At 37.8% G+C, this 22156-nt stretch overlaps 1 pseudogene; it reads right to left on the bottom strand.

The window, feature by feature from the left end:
• Positions 1-1978: 1978 nt before the first annotated feature.
• On the bottom strand, positions 1979-8068 carry LOC112203918 (annotated as a pseudogene).
• Positions 8069-22156: the final 14088 nt, after the last annotated feature.

Consider the following 22156-nt stretch of genomic DNA (forward strand, 5'->3'; position numbering starts at 1 on the left):
GACATATATATCCAACCACCATGTGGACCAGTTAAATATTAATGATTTTGGTTGATGTATCGACAAAGTGATCACATGTTACACTATTGTCTGCAAGAAAACACTGCTTTTACTAAACTCTCACCCAGATCATGAAATTGAGGGTTCACCACTCGGATTATCCCATAAAGTCTATAAGACTTGATAATACCGAAGAGTTTACATCAAAGTCTTTCGATGATTATTGCATATCCCTTGGGATTGATGCTGAACATATAGTTCCCTATGTTCACACCCAAGATGGTCTCGCAAATAGAATCTTGGTAATGCGCACCAAGCTTCTAATTTCTGCATGGAGCTATGCAATCTTGCATGCAGCTATGTTGGTCCCGTTGAGGCCCACTGCTACCAACCTTACTCCGCGTTACAGTTGGTGACTGGGTACGAACCTGATGTTTCGCACTTACGCGCATTTGGGTATGCAGTCCTTGTGCCAATTGTGCAGTCACAATGTACAAAATTGGGTCCTTAACAAAGGATGGACATACATGTCGATTATGAATCCCATCCATTATGTGCTCTTTCGAGCCCTTGGCAGGCGATCTCTTTACCGCTAGATTTATGGATTATCACTTTGATGAGACGGTCTTCCTGCCGTTAGGGGGAGATAAGAACATGACTATTCCTGATGAACGGCGTGAATTAACATGGAATGTCCCCACAATGTCTCATTTTGATCCCCAAACCGCATGAAAATAGTGAAGTGCGGAGAATTCTAGATCTACAGAGTGTAGCCCAAAATATGCCACTGGACGACGTCGTTTTGTACCCCATGACTTCCACTTCCACCCTCCTCCTCACTGGACGACGTCGTTTTGTACCCCATGGTGGCCTTGGGCTTGACTAGCCGGAACTAGATCCAGAAGATGGATCACAAATTCTAGCTGAACCCCTGAGCGGGTACTGTTCAGATGCTCAATCCGAGAGTTCCTGACAACTCAATTGCATGAATTGAGCAACTCCTTGTTGATGTTGTAGGTAGTGGTGTAGAAAATAATTTTATTCATTCTTTTGTTTCTTTTTCTCCTTTATGGACAGATTCTGTTCTCATTGATGTGAGCTCATGTTTCTTAATTAACACATGAATTTGGTACTGGTTGTCAACTAACTGATGGGTGATCCTATTTTCATAATTGAACTAATATATGAATTTGGTAGTGATGGGGAGTTCGGTTTGGGAGATTAAGAAGGGATGATAATGCAAAATGAGTTATTTGAATTGTGGGTTTGATAAGATGGGGAGTTGGGTTTGATGGGTGTGGATTTGGAAGGTGGAGGAGATGCGGTGGTTGCGGTCATGGAGGAAGAGAAAGGGGTTGGGTCTGTGTGTGGGGGGGGGGGGGGAGAGTGTCGGAGAGGGTGAGGAGAGAGATAGATAGAGAGAGAGAGAGAGAGAGAGAAAAAAAAAACTGTAAAAATACTATATTACCCTCTAACAAATGAATAATTACATAAGGCTAACGGAAAAGATGACGGCATGTACTCAAATTGGGTAGAAATTTGAACTTGATGTACCGTGTTGATTTTAACAAAAGTTGATTCACGAAAGGTTAGAATGACCAATACTTTATGTACTCTTCTTGAAATTTTCCCTACCAGAATTATTGAAAGAATAGCTTCTGCAAAAGGGACATTCTAAGTTTTTTACTTTACATGGAATTGGACACATTTTGAATTCTTAAACTCCTCTTATAAGTCTCTCATGCACTTGCACTTTCTAATTGTGCTGTCGATTTTTCAAAACCTCAACAGTGTTTTATCTTTGAAGACTAGTTTAAAGTTAAACCTTAGCAACGGCACTTCCCTCCACTGGCGGTGCCCCAATAAAGCCACTATATGTCCTCTTATTTTTTTTTTCTGTTTTTTTTTTTCCTTCTATTTAGCAATCCAGAAAATCAGATTTGTAACATGAATGTTGACTTCTTAGTCCTTTTTATAGAATTTCCTTTCCTTCTTTGGTCCAACTACAGCAAAAATACTACAAATCTCTGATACACAAGAAAGGTCTATCAAAATGAACTGCCTGCCTAATCTTGTTGACTTAATCGTAGACTAAAACTTGTACAAAACACTACAACATTTCCATTTACATGCAAGGCTTTAGCTCCCTGCCCGCCGCTGCCCATTCTGACTTTCTAAAGGATTACGTTGAACAAAGTTCCCTCTTCCACCGGCATGTGATGATGAACAATTAGCAGCAAAAGGAGGCCGGGTGTGTGTCCAAGGGTCTTGCTGGCCTCTACCTGTACCAGCAAATGGATAGGTGTGCTGCCACGAATTGTGTTGCCCTCTGCCACGGCCCCAAGTATGATAGGACTGTGAAACATGACCAGCAAAGTTTCTGTCTTGAGAGACTATTTCTAGATGGCCATAAATCATTATTCAATGACTGAACTCCCCTTCCATTAGGCCTCCAGCATTGGCCTGACTCTGATATATTTAATTCCCTGAAGCCATGTTGTAATGTGCCTTTTCTATAATCTGAGGTACCCTTGGCATAGTATGAGCTAGGAGATGACACTACTCTTTGATCCTTGGATATTCCTTTTGGAGCATAAACTCGGTCTCCTGACTTAGAACTACCATTTGTTCCTCTACCACACCCCCATCCAGAACCAGCAAATTTGTGAATTGAATTGGCAGGAGAGCTTGAAGTGAATTTACCATTGTGAAAACTTGCATTTCCCAAATCATTTGGTTATCTAAACCTTGCCTGTACTTGCTGGATGCTGCATTTTGCTTTTACCAAATGAGTCCGGAGAGAGCATGTAAAAAAAATAAATGAAAGAAAGTTGAAGCACGACTGACACACCTGCGGGAGATCACATTTCCCTGACATTCATGCCATAGAACTGTTTCCATAAGCTCGTGTTCATTTATTGTCTGCAAATATATATTTGATTTGTTTGGCCAAACATCAGAGCTTCTAATTGTATTGAATATAACATGCTGCAGAAACTTTTTCTCATGATATAATTGGAGGTCAATAATCAAACTTCATAGCATGCATTTGGGAGTGATTTCAGTTCAATGATTAAGTGTACTAAAATCCAAAAGAAATCATTATATAGAATCGCAATGGCAAGGAACATATATATCCATACTAAGCAGATAAAAAAAGAGAACTATTTACATAAAACAGTTCAGGCAAATTAGAATTAATAAAAATCGTAAGACTTAATGACCTATTTATACCTTGGAAGGATGTTGTACACCATCAAGTAAACGAGGCATATGCAGACTTGTATTAGGAAGCTCATAGAGGGTACATCTGCAACATGATGAAATTAAAAAATAATCCCAAAAATCCAAAAAATAAATAAGCTATTAGCAATGTTGTTGACATACAAGACAGAGTCTTCTTCAGAGCTATCATCTCTTTCTTTGACCTTGGCATCATTGTCATCAAGCTGCCGGATAAAACCACTGATTCCAAAGCTGGAAAGTGAAGAGAACAAACAGTTATGACAAAATGTCAAAAATTAATACTTAGAAGAATACTGAAAATAAGGACTAAGAAAGGCAGAGAACAAACGACCTACCTCAAATTGGTGTCAATCTTGATCGACTGATTGTCACCATTAGACAGTGAAACAATTTGTGATGCCATACCGTGGGTGCTTCGCATGAATAACTGATCAAGTTTCTCAGCATTCCTGTCAATTTCTTCTGCCTAGAAAAGTAACATTAACTTGGAATCAGTTCTAGATAAATTGGTCATGATAAAACGTCTTCTATCGATATAATTGAGAAATAGAAATGGAGTATGATACCATTAGTTCCTTTTCCAATTTTCTGGTCTCATGTAGAAGTCGGGATTCTTCTATAAAGGGAAGTTTGCAGATACCCTTTAGAAGACAACATGTTACAACCAATTTTAAAAAATGGAAGATCAGTAGAGTCAATGGAAAGCAACGCGAGAGGATCTTTAACAGAACACTAGAAAAATGGTGCATGTGAAGAAAACAAAACCACCAAACCTGCCACGTAAATCTCTTCCCATCCATGTCAATTTCGAAGTCTAAACATGAAGCAATGCTTAGAGTTAAAACTTTTGAAGTGAAATAATCCACTAGATAAAATATAAATGACATAGTTGCATTACCAGAAGGGTAAAAATCAATGATTGTGGAACACTCCTCCATCATAAGTGTCCTATAATCCTTAGGAAGTGCGTGAGCGCTACAGAAATGAACATTTGTTTCATCTTCTAGGAAAATGGTTAATTTTATAAGAAATACTTGCAAAAAAATTAAAATAAAGCTAAAGCTACCTTCTTGGTGGCAGGACAGCCATGAGTGTATCTATAGGTTTAAATGGGGAACCTTTCTCAAATTGTGGTTTGACCTGAGCTAGGCCCTTCATATCAGAGGCAAATGGTCCATAATGAAAAGGATAAAACCTGATAGGATGTTTCAATGATAATTTACTTTATCTTTAGTTGATTATCATAACAATACTGAGTAGCTGTACATCACAGATATGTCTTACCATTTCCACGATGGGGGGCCGGAAAAGTAGTATAAAAGAACCCAGAGCAGTCCTTCTGTGTAGCTTTTAACCTAATTGTAAACAGCAAATGGAATTAGAAAGAAACAAAAATTCAAAAGGAAAAGATCTTGTGTTATATATTTTAGTAATTTTTATGATGGGTTAGTGAAAAATACGCAGGGGAAACTAAGTTCTCTTGAAACAAACATAAACTCAAATCCCAATATTGTACAAAACTCATACTTAATCAACCAAAATCAGTGCTTGGTATAATTAAAGATAGCTTAATTGTTCAAAAGAAAATAAAATAGAAGTGGAGAAATGAGAAAACATGGACAAATTTGCAAACAGTAAATGCAAGATTAAGCTACAATATATAGCCAGACATACTACTTCCTTCCTTTTGTTTTCAATCTCCCCCGGGCTTTCAGCAGAAAATTTGCATTTGTAATATCTTTCTTTGAATCCTGTAGCACCCAGTCGTACCTGTGTGGATGAATGAGAAAACATATATAAGTCAGACTGTAAGTTCAGAAGAAGTATGATATAAGATAATGGAACTTCCAGAAAGGAGTGCTCCATACTTTGTCAGTGCCAAAATCACCATTCCTAAACAGATCAGATTTTCATCTAATGCTGGCCTTCAATTTTTGCTTCAATTCCTTTGAGTTTTCCACTATCTGCAACATAATGATATAGATAACAAGGAGGCCAAAATATTTAGCCACGTCCGAAAATGAAGAACCACCCGAGTAAAATTATGCAGAAGCATCTGAAAGTAAATATCAATTACCCATAGTCCCACACCAAAAGAAAAAGAAAACAAAAAAACTATGCAAGAGATAATAATCCCCTTAGACATGAACAAGGAGCAAAATAGTAACCGAAGATTTAAGATAATACTGGTCAAATTGGACCAAGAAGTCAAAGCATATCTCTTTGTACACATATACATGGGAAGAGCGTGCATGCATGTCATATACATGGGGAGAACATGCGCGTGTGTATTTTCTCTTCAAATGCTCCAATAAGGAGAACAAATTTCTCAACTCTAGATAGTTTGATGTACCCCAACTTCTTGTCATGAACCTGCTTTGTGCAAATGATCATGAACCTGTCTAGCTATATTGATTTTGTTGTGAAGAAAAAAAACAAGATATGGCTAACTTATATTAATATACCTGAATCATATCAACCAAATAGCCACCAATATTCTTGAATTCTTTCTTGTAGACTGTCATCAGCAAATCAATTGCACCCTGAGAACAAGTATTTCACAAAAGTTAGTTTTCATGTGAATACTTAGTTTCTCATTACATAAACCATTTGATAAGTTAGCATAGAACCTCATGAATTTCCAATGTTGGCATGTGGGGTAAAAAATCATTTCCCGCGAAGAAACATATAAAGATGAAATCATCAATGATACGCTCAAGATCAAACTTAAAGTTCTCAGGAGGATCACTGATTTGCATGTCAAGCTCCAGATATTCCCTCAAAATCCAAACATGCAGAAACTGAAAATTGGATGAAGAAAAAGTTCACACAAAGAAGCAGCTACACTACCCTAATGGAAGTTAATAAAATTAAGATACCTGATTAGGCTTTTTCATCATGTGCACTGTTCTTTTGTCTGATATTGCAGATGAAATTGTCAATTGACTGTTTGCATGTTGCTGCTGGTTTTGGATTAGTAAATTCTATTTCCCAAAAATGACAAGTTAATACAAAAGTTCATAATATTGTGTCAGTTTCCATATATGGTAATGCCAATCCTCATGAGTAGTGTTCAAAACCTCTACTTGAATTAGTACTCAATGCTACCAGAAAACTCTTAACTAAAACTCTGTTTTATAATTCAATAAATTGTACATGGGTAGAAGTAATTATCACCCTTGAAAACTAGATGACGCCCAGATATTCATCAAGACCAAATTCCAAGCTGTAACATGGTAAAAAATAAACCGAAAAAAAAAAAGAGAGAGAGAAAGGAAATTGATAAAACTTGAAAGGTTTGCAAATTCAACCTCTCTTAGTATGGAAAGGTGAACTTCATGTGTTGCCAAAGACAACATTATAAGATCCGCATCCTGTCATGATGCCAAATTGCCAATGGTAATGTATGAGAATGTAAAATCAAGAATCGAGATAAATTGAAAATTAGATGGGCAAAAGGATATATAGGAAATAAATTCTTTATATTTGCATCCCATATAGTCATTTTTTCATACCAGACCATACAAGCAATGGCGGGTGTTTGGATCATAAGAAGGAACAGTTCGCTGGTGACGTATGAACGACATCACTTTATGTTCTCCTTCCCCAGGAACATTGGCATCAGAAAGTATTACCTAAATGAATAAGCAAGGAAATTAACAAAAGAAAATATAGGAATCAAGTTTGGAAGGAGACATAAATATAAGCACCAGTGAACACCCTTGGTGCAATATGCATGCATTATTTATGATTTTATTCAACATTGATTAAAATTTAAAAAGGAACTAATCTGCACTTAATCAGTTCATGTACTAGTACTCGTCATATCAATAGACCAGACCTTGATGTCCCTCCAGCCTGAATCTTGGCTTAAACGTAGATTGATGTAGCTTTGAAGAGCCTTGGATAACTTGTACATGAAATCCGTTCCAGGGGTGATTATATTAGAATCAGAAACTTCAGACTCCTGTTCTAGTAGGATTTTTTTCCCTTCCTTTGCAAATTGCTGTCTTAGTTTCTCTTCTTCAGCCTCCTACATATTATAATTTAAACAACAGTTGGGAACATCAATATGTCTTCATCAAATTAATTCAAAGCATAACACATAGAAAACTCATGTGAATTTCAGATACACCCACAGCAAGATTCTTGTCCATTGCCGACTTAAAACGCCTGGCGCGCTGTTGATTCATTTTAGCCCTCGGAGCAACTCCATCTACAAGAGAAAATTTTAATTGACATCTACTACAATAGTACATTTGTCTAGATAGCGGTAGACAAAAAATACAAATTGAAAGTAAAAGCATCTCAAAAGTCTAATAATTAACGGCAAGACGTTAAAAACAAACAAATTAGTTCAATTTTCTCACCAATGGCTATGTAGAGTAGTTTCCTTGGTCTAACAATATTGAAAAGCCGATCAATGTATTCGAAAATATTGTTGAAGACATCTTCATAAGTTCTTGGCGGTGCAAGCTGAACAACATATATATAAAATAAGCTCTTAAACAAGCAGAGGAAGAACTTCATAACTAAGACATAGATTAGAAAGAAATGAAATAGAACTGTGATCTTACTCCATAACCGTCATCATCATCATCTTCTTCCGGATGAAAGCAGGGATGGATAATCCCATTCATGTCTAGAAACAGGTTATCGAACTCTATGCCATTTGGGTTTGGCAAGCTTGCATCTAGAAACTGATCCTCTCCCGCTTCAATGGCTTTCACCACCACTTTAGGGTACTTGTTTACCAACCAACGAAAAAACGATGGAACCCCCATTTATCTCTGAAACGAAGCTAAGCTAAAGGGTAGCTCAAGAGATGCAGTACATAACATCTTTACACGTTACATCATTAATTCTTTTATGGCATTGAAAGTTTAGGATTTGGGGGTGGGGGTGTATTGTATTTAGACTTCTAACTTCTAAGGTGTTTTAAAAACTTTTTTGGACTTGAAAAATCTGTGGGTATTCAATTCTGATTTATTAAGACTTTTAAAGAGTTTTTATAAGTATTAGGGTATTCAATTTGAATTTGTAAAGGGAGATTTTAATTCCATAAAAATATGAAGGTATTCAAAAAATCTACTAATTCTATAGAATTTATAAAATAATGGGGACTCTTGTGGATTGTATAGCTTCAGGTATAAATACCAAAGCTCCAAACAAATCCAACGTCTCCACCAAAGATTTCCACAATATTCTTTTTGCAAAGCAACTCAACATCTAGGTACGTGCAACCTCTTCTCTAGGGTTTCTCCTCCCTCTCATTTTTTCTTGAAATTTGGATCTCCTCTCTCTCGTTTAATCCTTTTCTTTTCTCTTGAACATATTGCTATTGTATGTCTCCATATTTTGATCATCAATGAATTCTACCATAAGCCCTAGGTTGACTTGAGTAGTATTCTTGTTGTTGTGAAAATAATTAGTTCTTGTTGCTGTGAAAGGATCAATTATTTCTACTGTGAATTCATCTGTAAATGGCTTGAAATTATGTTGTGAAAACAATCAATTTCTGTTGAGTTTGGTCCGTGTTTGTGCTTAGCTCATTTGGGCCTACAAAGAAATTAGGGGAAAAAAGGGAAAGAGGGCATCAAAATTAAGATCCTCGAATTAGTGAAAATAAAAATATGGTGAAACAGATATGGGTTTGTTAAATAATAAAAATTCACCAAAATAATTTGGAGAAAGACAATGCTAGAGCCGGTCTTGAGATTCAAAAGGCCTAAGGCGAACAATTAATTTATTTATTTTTTGATAAATTTAGCGAGAATAACAATAATGACAACAAAAAGAAATATATAAAGGTTATGTTACTATTTATAGATTTATAATAGGAAAAAAATTCTAGATCTAAAAAAATACAAAAAGAAGAAAAATCTTATACACTAGAAACATGCATATTGTTTATTAGAGGCACAGGCTTAGCTTAGCTAGTTAGCTACAAGGATTAGACATATAAGTATAGACCACGTCATTAATTTTCATCATGCTGAGTTTTGGTGAGTCTGGTTTGTGTTTGTGCTTAGCTTTTTTTTTTTTTTTTTAATTTAAAACAGAGGATTAGGCGATATTAGCACCTTGTTAGCGGTCTTTGCACAGAGCGCCTACCCTCCCCGTAAAGAGGAAGGGACCACTACACTCGGAAACCCACCGCCTGTCCCTCTATTTAATTTTATTGAATAAAAAAGAAAAAAAGTACAAAGGGGGAGAGGGAGACATAAACCAAAACCCCTCCCGAAAACAAAAAAGAACAACCCGAAACAAAAACTTGGGAGTTACTAAGGACACCCAAAAATAAGAACCAACAAAAAAACATTCCTTTGGAGGCCAAAAAGCAACAAACCAGAAACCAATGACAGAATCCAGTGCTTCTGCAAATGTGACTTCAATTACTGAAGTGCATAGCAAGCCAAGTTTCTTTATCAACACCATATCCCACAAAGTCAAGGCACTAATGATACATAATTAAATAGCTAAACAAACAATAGCCATAGACCCCATTGACCAGCTCATATGAAGAAGGCAATTAGAGAAGAATAAGTCAATATAAGGTACACCACCCGCAACAAAGTAGCTCCACAAACTGAGCCAAAACTAGAGCAGCAGCTTTCAAATTAAGAGAATAGCAGGGAAAGCTTCCTTTAACGTTGGTCCATAGATTCAAAACCTGGAGACAGCCACTGATCATTCAAAAAATGAAGCGATAGTTGGGAAAACTAGTTAAATCATGGGAATAGGCTGCAATTGCACAAGCAGGACACGAATCCCACCAATGAACTCCCACATTATCCACACCCAAATTAGCTAAGCAATCAGCAACACTATTACCTTCCCAAAAAATATGTGAAACTTTTACATTCATAGTAGCAAGAGTAGCTCGACAATTAAACCAATCAGTAGTAAGACGCCATAGCTTGTGTGTGTGTGTGTTCGAGAAGTCTATTACCTATTACATGTAGACTTGTGAGGAAGCTAGTTTTACTCAATTGGTTTAAACATTTTCGGATGAGACCTTATAAACCCAATCAATGAATCTCTTATTAGTCATTGTTCATATCCAAGTGTGAGCAAGTATGATCTATTTAGGTGATTATGCAAAGTTAGGAATTATAGGTGTTGATGAACCTGTAGACTAGCTAGTAGCTCGAGGTGGCATCTCTCAATTTATAGCTTAAGCTCTATTTATTTATCATTAAAACTTCTAGTCTACTGCTATCACTTGGATATCCCTATATTATAGAAATAAAGCTTATCTTCTTCATATATGTTTTTATATATAACCTTGGTCATTAAGTTATTAAGGGGTAAGAGATTTCATACCTATCTCTGCAATACTTACTGATGAAGGCTTCTATTAAGAGATAGGACTATACAAGTATATCTACTGAATGCTTGGTGATTAAGTCATTAAGTGATAGGTATGGACAAACACATTTATGCAGATTTTATTATAAGACTAGTATAAATAGGAGCTATCTACCTTATTCACATTGACTATACAATAGAACATAACGTGAGAGTGAGGGAGATAGAGAGAAGGGCTGGAGTAGAATGGAAAGAAAGAAACAAACAGGAAGGAAACTAAAGAGAGAAAATAGAGGACGTGAGGAATAGGAGATTAGGAGCATGAAAGAAAAGAAGAAAACAAAAAAAGGGAGAGAGATCAAGATAGAATAGAGGAGATTAGAGGAAATGAAAGAAGAAACAGAATTAGGAGTGGAAGAGAAAATAGAAGAGAGAAACATGAGACGTGAGAGAGATACCTAAAGTGAAGGAAGGAGGAATTAACAAGAGAAGTTTGATTTATATTCTGAATGGGATTCAAAGGTGAATTCAATCCTATAAGCTATTCCAATTGTTATTCTCGTTATTATTTTTAGCTTAGCTCTTGTCTAAATGGGTTTAAGTTTGTAGATACCTACTAGCATGACTAGTTTGCTATCTCACCAAGCATAAGTAACACCCTCTTTGGGACACCCACAAGCCATGGTGAGGCCCAACCGCTACTTGCACCTTGTAGCCCTATGTTCAAGCTACGCCACGGTATCCGGAAGTGGAAAATACGTCGCCGGGAAGCCACCTTACCGACCTTGCCAAGTTGTCTCCATAATAGGCATTTATAAGACTAGAATAGTGGTTTTACATCCCACATCTAAGAAAATGTAAAGGAGATGGCTTCCTTCACCTATAAAAGGAATGCCTCCTCCCACTTCAAGATCATCCCATTACATCTTTTGTAATTCCCTTGGGCCGCAATGCTCAACACACTAGTATAACATTCGAGTGGACGTAGTTTCCCGCTAAGGCGGGAGACGAACCACTATACATCTCGTGTCACTCTCTCTCGCTCTCTAAAGGTAACTAGAGATCCCAGGGATCACTAACGTTAACATTGGCGCCGTCTGTGGGAAGCCAATACAAAGGCTTCGTCACTTACCATTGAGTTAAGTCATCTTAACGAAGCTCAAAAGAGTTCTTTCTTCTCTTCTTTGAGTTATCAAAATTGCTCACTGCCATTTTCTTTTTTTTTTCATCTTTGAATTATTATATAAACCGCCAGCAAGCATTGCACCCAGCCCCATCCTTGGCGGTAACAAAATTTTTCAACATAAATTTGTTCCCAATGCTTGCTAAGTTACAAGGTTTCAAGTTAAAGAAAAGTCAACGCTACACCCACTCATAACTTGAGCCGGTCAATGCCCTTCAGGGCTGATCAAGTTCGGTCAACGACGAACAAACATGGTCAACAAATAGTCAACGCTAACAACGAAAGTCAACACTAAAAAAAAAAATTTGGTTCTGATTTACTCTAGACACCCAGAGAACTTCTCTGGGCTCCCATGGCCACTCTTCAATCATCATCAGCGGCACCGCCACACTAGTTCAGCGGCAACACAAAACTTGCACCGCCAACTTCTGTCAGCGGTATCGCTAAACACCCAGCCACCGCTCCGCTGGCATCCTCCTCTGACCAAGATTCAGCTCCGCTGATTTTCCCAAGGCTCCGCTGCGCACCAAGTCCTTCTCTACACCCCGTGCCTCTTGGCCACCACCGCTGGACAAGGCCCCGATCACCAGAGCGCGCTTCAGCAGCCCCGACGTCCAGCACCAACCCATCGCCCCGCTTCTTCAAACGAAGCACCATCCTCCAGCGAGTCCAGCGACATCTTCCGCTAGCACGGCTCGTGTCCAGCGCGCTAGCAATACCCAGCGGTCATTTCCCGCCAACGACTACCTCCCGCTAGTGCGACTCGCAGGCTGATGCCCCAGCGGTCTTCTTCCGCTAGCCACCTCCTTCGATCAAAGCTCCGCTCGACTGTACACCTGCCAAACGCCATCCTCTGCTTGGCGCTTCCGCTAGGCCTTCTTCCAGCGTCAACCAGAAACCGCTGGGCAGCTAGCTCCTTGCCAAGCCAAGCTCCGCCGGACTATCTCCGCTAGCCTGCCTCCGCCGGCAAAAAAACAAAGCATCGCTGGCCATGCTCCACTAAACTTCACCGCCGGATAGCTTCACATCCGAGCTTCACCGCTGCAAGTTCACCGCTAAACTTCACCGCTGAGCTGCACCGCTGGAAGTTCACCACCGAACTTCGCTGTCGACCTGCACCGCTGCAAGTTCACCGCTGAACTTCACCGCCGAGCTGCACCGCTGGAAGTTCACCACCGAACTTCGCTGTCGACCTGCACCGCTGCAAGTTCACCGCGGAACTTCACTGCTTAGCTGCACCGCTGAAAGTCACCGCTAAGTTTCACCGCTGGACAAAGTCTCCGCCGGATAGGAGCCACCGCCGACCAAGGCATCCACTGCTGAGCAAAGTTCCACCTCTGCCAGTCATCATCCGCTAGCCAAGGCCCCGCTAAACTAGCACGATGCTCATCTACATCACCTCTCCAGCATCCCAAAGTGATCAAGACACCCACCAACTCCAACCACACAGGTGCCCGCTCATATCTCGGCTGAACCTACACTAACCCACCGGGATCTTATCCAAGTATCCTGCTCCAGTAGTCGACCTGAGTACCTGCTTGTGGTGCTGGGTTTCTGTGGTGGTTGAACAGCCAACAAAGATAAGTTATCTTCATTCCTGCTTTATCTGATCAGTAGACTTTATATGCTCACCACGTACCCACAGCTTAGCAAAAGTGGGAAATGATAATTTATCCATATAAAGCACCCGAGCAACATGTCATATTTGTCCACCTGCGCACACACACATAGCCACATAATTGCTTTGTTCGTGCTATGCTACTTACTGAAGCATCTAGATGATGCTCGATACACGACATTTTGTCCTTTACTCATTACCTACAGCATGCAAGATAATAAAATATCATCACTTATTAAACATGCTAGCTAGGCCCATGCCTCTATGACAATTGACAAGTACATATTTAATTGTCTTTAGGTCGGATATATGTTTCATCAACTATGTCTATCACCTTTTTTTTTATATATATATATATAAATGGTCACAATTGGTACATAGCTGGGCGACCCAGGAGCATGTATATATATTGAGCACAGCCACTATGTCATGCATGTGCTACGCACTAAGCCACATGACTATTAAACAAGGCTTGTGCCTCGCAGAGTGCCATTTCACTCAAAATGTCTCTAAAATATCATAACCAACTTGAAATTCATATGGCAGCCAACAAAAGCTCATGCTTCTACCATATATTTTGGGCAGGGACCTATATACGTGTATAAGCTGCTGCATATGTATACCAAAAACATTATCTCACTACTGCCACATGACTAGTGCATTTACACATAATTGATGCCGTCATTAATATGTTCCAATTATCATGGCACCGAATGCGTTCGGTTAAACACAAATTTGACATTCAAAATGGATATATATGCATGCTATTTGTCATCAACTACTACATATACACTTTGCCTAAAATCTCATCAAAGTACATATGCAACATGTATATACAAAATAGGATTAAATACTTGTTACTCCTCAAACTTTTGCCTGAAAAATAGTTTAGTCCCTTGCCTTTCAAATTAAACTGGATAGTCCTTATTCTTTTAAATTCTCACACAACCGGTCCAAAACAAGTCTAAAATGACTATTCTACCCCCAAGATCTTTTTTTTATTTTTTTTCTCTCTCTTTTTTCAATTTCTCTCTCTTTTTTTATTTATTTTTTCTGCTTCTCTCTCTCTCCCTCTCCACAGATCGATCTTCTCTCTCTTTTTTCAATTTCTTTATGCTTTTGTCTCTCTCCCTCTCCACAGATCGATCTTCTCTCTCTTTTTTCAATTTCTTGTCGCAAATACATAATTTAATAGGCCCAAACATACTGTGATAACCAGCATCATGAAAATACCTTCATCATCGAAGGCACGGACTTGAAGAGTGGCAAGCCCATCTAAGTCAAGTTTAACATAATTATGAAATATCTGGATTCTGGAAAGTTTGTCGATAAAACTTTGCACCGAATCACAACTCCAGTATTTACGTCGGTAGCATAAACAACAGTCTCCTTCCTACCAATATAAGAAGCAACTGATCTCAACCGCGCACTAGTTGAGCAGTGACTAGTTGAATTATATTCAGGCAGAACAGAGAGAATATCGTGATGATCCCAAGACCTGCAACAATTAATATTGAATTTAGGGAAACGAAAAATATCAACAGTAATGTATATCTTCCAAGCACTGGTCAAACATAAGGGCAAGGAAAATACAGCTTCATGAAACGACATTGAAAGGTTTGTTACTTGTCTGAATACCAGAGGAAATCGAATTACATTTCAATCACAAAACCGAAATCAAATATCCAGACGAGAGGAAACATTCCTCATAGGGTTCAATATTTCTATGTTTTTTCAAAAAATTCTCACTAACCAAACAGAGCTTCGTGGTTTGTCAATCCGATCAAAAGGTTATCAATCCCAAACTCAAAAGGAGCAAGTAAAACACAGCTTCATGAAAGCACATCAAAAGCTTTCCTACTTTCTTGTCGAAAACCAGTTGCATGGCAATTTCAAGTTTTGTGTTGTAAGCTTTTACGATCCTACCAGATTACAAACAAAGAGAGAGAAATTGCCACCTCACTGCTTCCGATCATCGCTTTCTTTCTCCGGATTCAGCTGAAGCTTATTGTTCTTCTGTGTAGTACTAGTACTAGAAGCTGAAGCCGAGCTAGTTGGAGCCAAAGAAGGCGTCGGAGGCGGCGGTGCTGCTGAGCCGGTTGAGGGAGTTGAATCGAAAGACGAGGGCGAGGAAGACAAAAACCCATTTAGTGGCGAGGGCGAGGGAGAAAAGCAGAAAGAAGTTGAAAAAAGAGAGAGAAGATCGATCTGTGGAGAGGGAGAGAGAGAAAAGCAGAAAGAAATTGAAAAAAGAGATAGAAGATCGATTTGTGGAGAGGGAGAGAGAGAGAGAGAGAGAAAAGCAGAAAAAATAAATAAAAAAAGAGAGAGAAATTGAAAAAAGAGAGAAAAAAATAAAAAAAGGATCTTGGGGGTAGAATAGTCATTTTAGACCTGTTTTGGACCGGTTGTGTAAGAATTTGAAAGAATAAGGACTATCCAGTTTAATTTGAAAGGCAAGGGACTAAACTATTTTTCAGGCAAAACTTTGAGGAGTAACAAGTATTTAATCATACAAAATACTAGTGTTGATTTTACATACTCATTTACTAATCACCTATTTTGTTTCAAGGAGATATAATCACCGATCACATTTCCAATTAGCGAAATCATCACCTTTCGACTAAGGTACTTTGTCGGAACAATGGAGCGTCATGCTCGGATAACTCCGCTAGCCTCCAAATCGACACAAGATAAGTCACTATATCTTATCTCTTACGCTCTTGCAAATAGAGCTTTTGCCATAACTATACATGTCTCCATGACCCTTAAGCATGCCTACAAAATATTATTAGCAACTTTACTACAAGTACATGCTACACACATACATGCTTAAATGCACTTTCATGTGACATGCATCTAGAAGCTTGTGACACTTACGACTTAATTAACATGCTCGGATAAATGACTTGCTCGGGTTACGACTCACTTGGGTATCGAGTATGGCCACGACTTGCGCTTGGGCCACTCCTCGCATGCTCGCACAGCGCCTACACACTCAACTACACCCAACTTGCTCGATCATGTCCAACATGTTTTACTTAAGCCCCAAGTTCACAAACGCTTCATTCTATGTCACCGGGACTACTCCCACAAAATTACTTTGGACACCCATTACACTTGCCACTATCTATTGTGCGTGTTATATGGCCATAAGATCCACATATACAACTACCAATATTTTACATGTTCATACACATTAATGGAATATTGAATTCTTCTACCATTTGTTGTTCGCTACAAATCGAATTCTTTTCGCATTCCATTAATACGAACGGTAACCAATACAACAAGCATTCTACATATGCGCGTTTTTTTTGTCTCATTGTGCAGGATTAAACGGGTCCCTTCTTGCTTACGGAGTTCGGGGACTTGTAGGGGCTCCGTGCCGCCCGGTCACTTATGCTTGCTGACTTCATGCTTATAACTCCCCAACCAAGAAGCTTCTCTTGCTTGCGGACTTCGGGGACTTGTAGATACCTACTAGCATGACTAGTTTGCTATCTCACCAAGCATAAGTAACACCCTCTTTGGGACACCCACAAGCCATGGTGAGGCCCAACCGCTACTTGCACCTTGTAGCCCTATGTTCAAGCTACGCCACGGTATCCGGAAGTGGCAAATACGTCGCTGGGAAGCCACCTTCCCAGCCTTGCCAAGTTGTCTCCATAATAGGCATTTATAAGACTAGAATAGTGGTTTTACATCCCACATCTAAGAAAATGTAAAGGAGATGGCTTCCTTCACCTATAAAAGGAATGCCTCCTCCCACTTCAAGATCATCCCATTACATCTTTTGTAATCCCCTTGGGCCGAAATGCTCAACACACTAGTATAACATTCAAGTGGACGTAGTTTCCCGCTAAGGCGGGAGACGAACCACTATACATCTCATGTCACTCTCTCTCTCTCTCTAAAGCTAACTAGAGATCCCACGGATCACTAACGTTAACAAAGTTTCTGTACAATTAGTAACCTAAATGATTTTCAAACAGAATGCAAGCATAGAAACAGATTAAGATGATAAGAAAGATGGCTTTCTTAAGGTGGGTGTCCTGAGTAAATTCTTAGGTTGCTGTTTGGGTTATAATTCTTATTTTGTCTTAACAACAAGAGGTTAGACTGATCAAAGAACCTATATGCATCAGTTTAACAACCTTAGACTGAGCAGTAACCTCAAACATTAGTTTGTAGGCATTGGAGAAAGCTAGAACAAGTTTTTGCATTATAATCATTAGTTAATTTTGAGCAAACATATCCTTTGATCTAGACCTTCATTTTAGAAACCATTTGCGTGTATTGAAAGCTTATAATGTAAGCTTGATATCTGTACAGTTTCATACAATTTCATGTAAGATTCAGTGGTTAATTTTGAGGTTAAAACAGAGGTCTGCAATCTGTTGTTTTTGACCCAGTTTTCTTTTTACTAAAAACTGTACATTTCGGCTGGGTATTTGAAGTTGGTATCTTCATGAAAGTTTCAGTAGACATCTCAAAGATCATTTCAGAATTGAAATCTCATGAAAAATACTTTTCTAGAGTAAGTTATCATTTTTCGAAGTTGAGGGTCTGCATCAGGAAATTCTTCAATTGTCACTATGTTTCTGTTTGTTTCATTTGATTTCAATAGTTTCCTTTATTCAAACTTGTTCACAAACTGAACATAGGCATTCTTAACAAACTTATGACACCACTTTTAGACTTTATTTCATATAGTTAAGTCATTGTGAAATTGGCTAGCCATATCTGTTTTTCTTCATAAGAAATCTGCAAGATATTTTGGTTGGTTAGTTAGCACTTCAAATGAAATCTAAATGGCTTGAGATTTTAGGTACCATTTTCTTAAGACATAAGCTCAATATTGAAGTATGTTCTTTAGTCAGAATCATAGCTTTATGTTTAAAATAAATTATGTGCTTATGCATAGAAAACGTGAATTGTACTTGGATATTTACTTTTTATGCAAGAATGTGTATCTATACAATAGCTTGGAATCTAGGTAGGGGGATTTGGGGAACCTCTACTCAATTATATTGTATGCATATATGTTGCCTGACATGTTTGTTATGGAATGAATGTATATTTGATGCAATTACATTGCGAAGTATATATCATCAATTGATGCATCATCCATTGAGTACATATGAAGTATAAGGGTGGCAATGGTGATATGTGTAATGTTATCGGTATAAGAAAGTTTGAAATTTATCTTTTGCATAGTTGAGTCCATAAACTCAGCAGGTACCAGATCCCAGGTATGCCCATTGTTAATGCGCAATTAGTATAGGATTGAAAGGGTAATTCGGGACTAGCGAAAGGGGCATGGACAAGATGACTAGCAAAAGAGGGTTAGGGGGATTGATTTTGGGTGGGGGTTAGTTTCATACAGTTGGGTATTCTGAGTCACCTTCGTGGTAAGATACATGGTATGAGACATGTAGGCTCAGTTTATTCTGCTATGTGAATTAACGGGGAATAGAACATGCAATCATGCATACCATATGATATTTGTTTGGTTATCTTTTGTGTGAAGAGAAATAGCTCCCTACTGAGCCACAGATTGAGCTCACCCATTAATAGTCTTGCAGGTTATTAAACACAAGAACTATGAAGATTAGTGATCGAAAGCAATTAGAGTTAGTTGGAGTTTTGTATATGTAAGATCATTATTCCGGAAGTGAGTACTCTTAGTGATCTTGAGTTGGATTTATCCTTATATTGAATTGAGAAGTCAATTCAATTAACAAAGTGTCGATTTTATTTTCTATTCGTTTATTTTTATTTTTACTCACACCTCGGATTTCGGGAAATATTTAAAAAAATTGACAAATAACCACTAGTAAGCACATTTCCTGTCCAAACAAAGTTCTTTACCCACCGCCGTAAATCTAATAACATTGTATGAGGCCAGGCATAAATACAAAAAACTATAAGAGAACATGCTGTTAATCACTGAATTAACAAGAACTACCTGACCAGCCATAGAAAGAGCGCTTCCACGCCATTGTGAGAAACAACTTTTTACCCTATCAGCAAGCCCTTGAAAGTAAGTAAAGGGAATCTTACCAATTCGAATGTCTAACCATTTAGAAATCAATGATCGCCGATGAGTAGCTGATTTACCCAGAAAAACCGAATTAGGAAAAACAATTGGAAAGAGGGCATCAAAATTAAGACTCAAATTAGCGAAAATATGAGACTAACATGCCAATGGAATCAACGATGAGAACAAGATTGAGCAACTAACCAAATCAATTAAGCAAAATTAGCAATAGTTGGGCCATGTGATAAGAACAGTAAATTGTTGAATGAGCCATCCCAAGATATGTCAATCACATCTGAACAGGTAAATACTAAACCACACACCCTAAAATCGACTAGGGACTGGGTCCTATATATTGATAACAAATTAACTACCTAAATACATATGCCCATTGGAATCCAAGACTACAACACTGACTCGAAAGAGTGTGAACTCAATAGATTGAAACTTGCACGAAATAAAGTAGGTTGAACTCACATACTACAACAAAACCTAGGCTTAGTTTGGGATTGCTGTGCTGTGAGAGGAAGCACTTCCGAACTTGCTGTGAGAGGAAGCAGCTGAGGTGTTTGGTAAACTGTTTTGAAAAGTGCTGTGAGAACGAAAAGCAATTTCTAAGTGTTTGGTAAGTTGCAAGGCAAAAGTGCTTTGGCTGTGAATAATTACCAAAATGGGCATACATAGTAAGATATGCTACTAAAATACATAATTTTGTTTTTTGATTATGTAACCATATCAAATGAAAAAATTTCTCATGTATTATTCTTCTACCCTTGGTTGGACCGAATAAATTAAACCCTTCAATATGCATATTATGTTTTACTATTACACAAAATAAATATAAAATATTTGGATTAATTTCCCGACCATAGTTCAACTGGAACAATTACACAAAATAAATTAAAATCACTTGAAATTTGCAACTAAATGAAACTAGTAAATGCATTCATTAAACTTTGTGCAATTGCATTTCTTAACACCTCTATTTCTTGTCTTCCCGGACAACTACTAGAATTATGCCCTCAGACATCGGCCAAAAATCGATGAGAAAAAGAATCCCGACCGATGGTTATTACAAAACCATATGGAACCATCAACTTCAATTCCTATATACTTTCAATGTAAGATGGTTATTACAAAACCATGAATTAGAATGTACCTCCAATTTTCTATGCAGCATTGCAACTAAACCATTGAGACCTAAAAGAGCTCAATGAATTGTACTATGAGGTATCAAAATTTATGGTCTATGTCAAGGACCAAAATATCGAGTTTCGAGAAAATATCGATAGTCCCGAAAACGGAAATTTCGACGGAAATATCGAGGATATATCGATTTCGGTAAATAATCAAGAAAAATGATGGAAATTTGAAGAAAAACATGGAAATTTTAAGTGAAACTTTTAGATATGTTTATTTTATCAATTGTCTACTATATATAGAAAGAAAACCTTGTTATATAGTAATTTGTAATAATTTAAGATGAAACGGTAAATGCTGAATCACTGATAACTCTGAAATTTTTTTAAATAAACATCTAATTTTTTTTTTTTTATGGCTAGAAACCCAATGAGAGGCTAAGCCATCACGCCTTATATACATTTTTTGTACATATCATACATTACACCTTGAATTACATGAGAAACTTAGAACAACGTAGAAGACCTATGACGTACAAGGTATGAAGATTATTTGGTGCAAGGTATGAAGATTATTTTAAACTATTTATAGAAGTTATAATTTGAAATGTTGTTGTAAAATATTTGAACATTTAGTAAAAAAATAAATTCAATATAGTAATTAAGTGTTTCAAGTTAGTTATTGATTTGACGTGTATCTAAGTTTTCAGATTCGTAGGCAAATGAATATATATTAGAATGTTGTAATTAATACATAAAAAATTGTGCAGCAGAGTTAGCAAACCCTCTCAAAGGGTAGTGGGATGACCAAGGTTCGATATTTGGTGTTGTTGTTGGTTTTTTGGATTGAATTTTATGCCAACTACTCATCCACCACACATGTTGGGCCCACGGAGATTGACTTTGTATGTGAGAATTGTTGGTGAAGATGGAATGTATGGGGAAATATCGGGAAATATCGAAAATTTCGAGAAATATAGGGAAATATCGAAAATTTCGACCGAAATTGTCATAGTATGCTATGGATATATCAGGCCTCCAAAAAAACGAAATTTTCGGCGAAATTTCGCCGATCTTTTCGATTTTTCAGTCCTTCTATGTAGTTACAGGATTCCCTCATGGTATCGTAAAACATAACTTTAAAAAGCAAACAGACTGGAAATACAGTTTTGCTTATTTATTGATATAGATGTTGAAACAAACTGTAAAGGAACAATGTTACACAGTTTGCTTAGGCTATCATATTCCATCTTTCATGATAGTTTTAAAATTGAAGACGCTAATCTAAATTTTGGATTGCGTTTTACATGTAAAGTGGCTGCTGCATTTCATGATATGGGCAGATTAGTAGTTGACTCTGGCTTTTTCTTCATTTGCTTTGAAGGACGGCTGCATAGAACCATGCATCTTCAGGCACAAATCTGGTTATTTTAGCTCTGCAAAACACTAGCTTGTCCTAAAATGTAAAGCAAGGTATACACAGTGTTGATATATTTAGGAATATGAATAGATTGTTGAGAGAGAGAAAAAAATTAAATGCGGCAAACAGGCACAAAATGCAGCTATTTCTATTGTACTTTAGAATACACGCACCATGTGCATAAGCCGAGCTGAAT

This window comes from Rosa chinensis, chromosome 5 (genome assembly GCF_002994745.2).
Source record: "Rosa chinensis cultivar Old Blush chromosome 5, RchiOBHm-V2, whole genome shotgun sequence".
Taxonomy (NCBI): Eukaryota; Viridiplantae; Streptophyta; class Magnoliopsida; order Rosales; family Rosaceae; genus Rosa; species Rosa chinensis.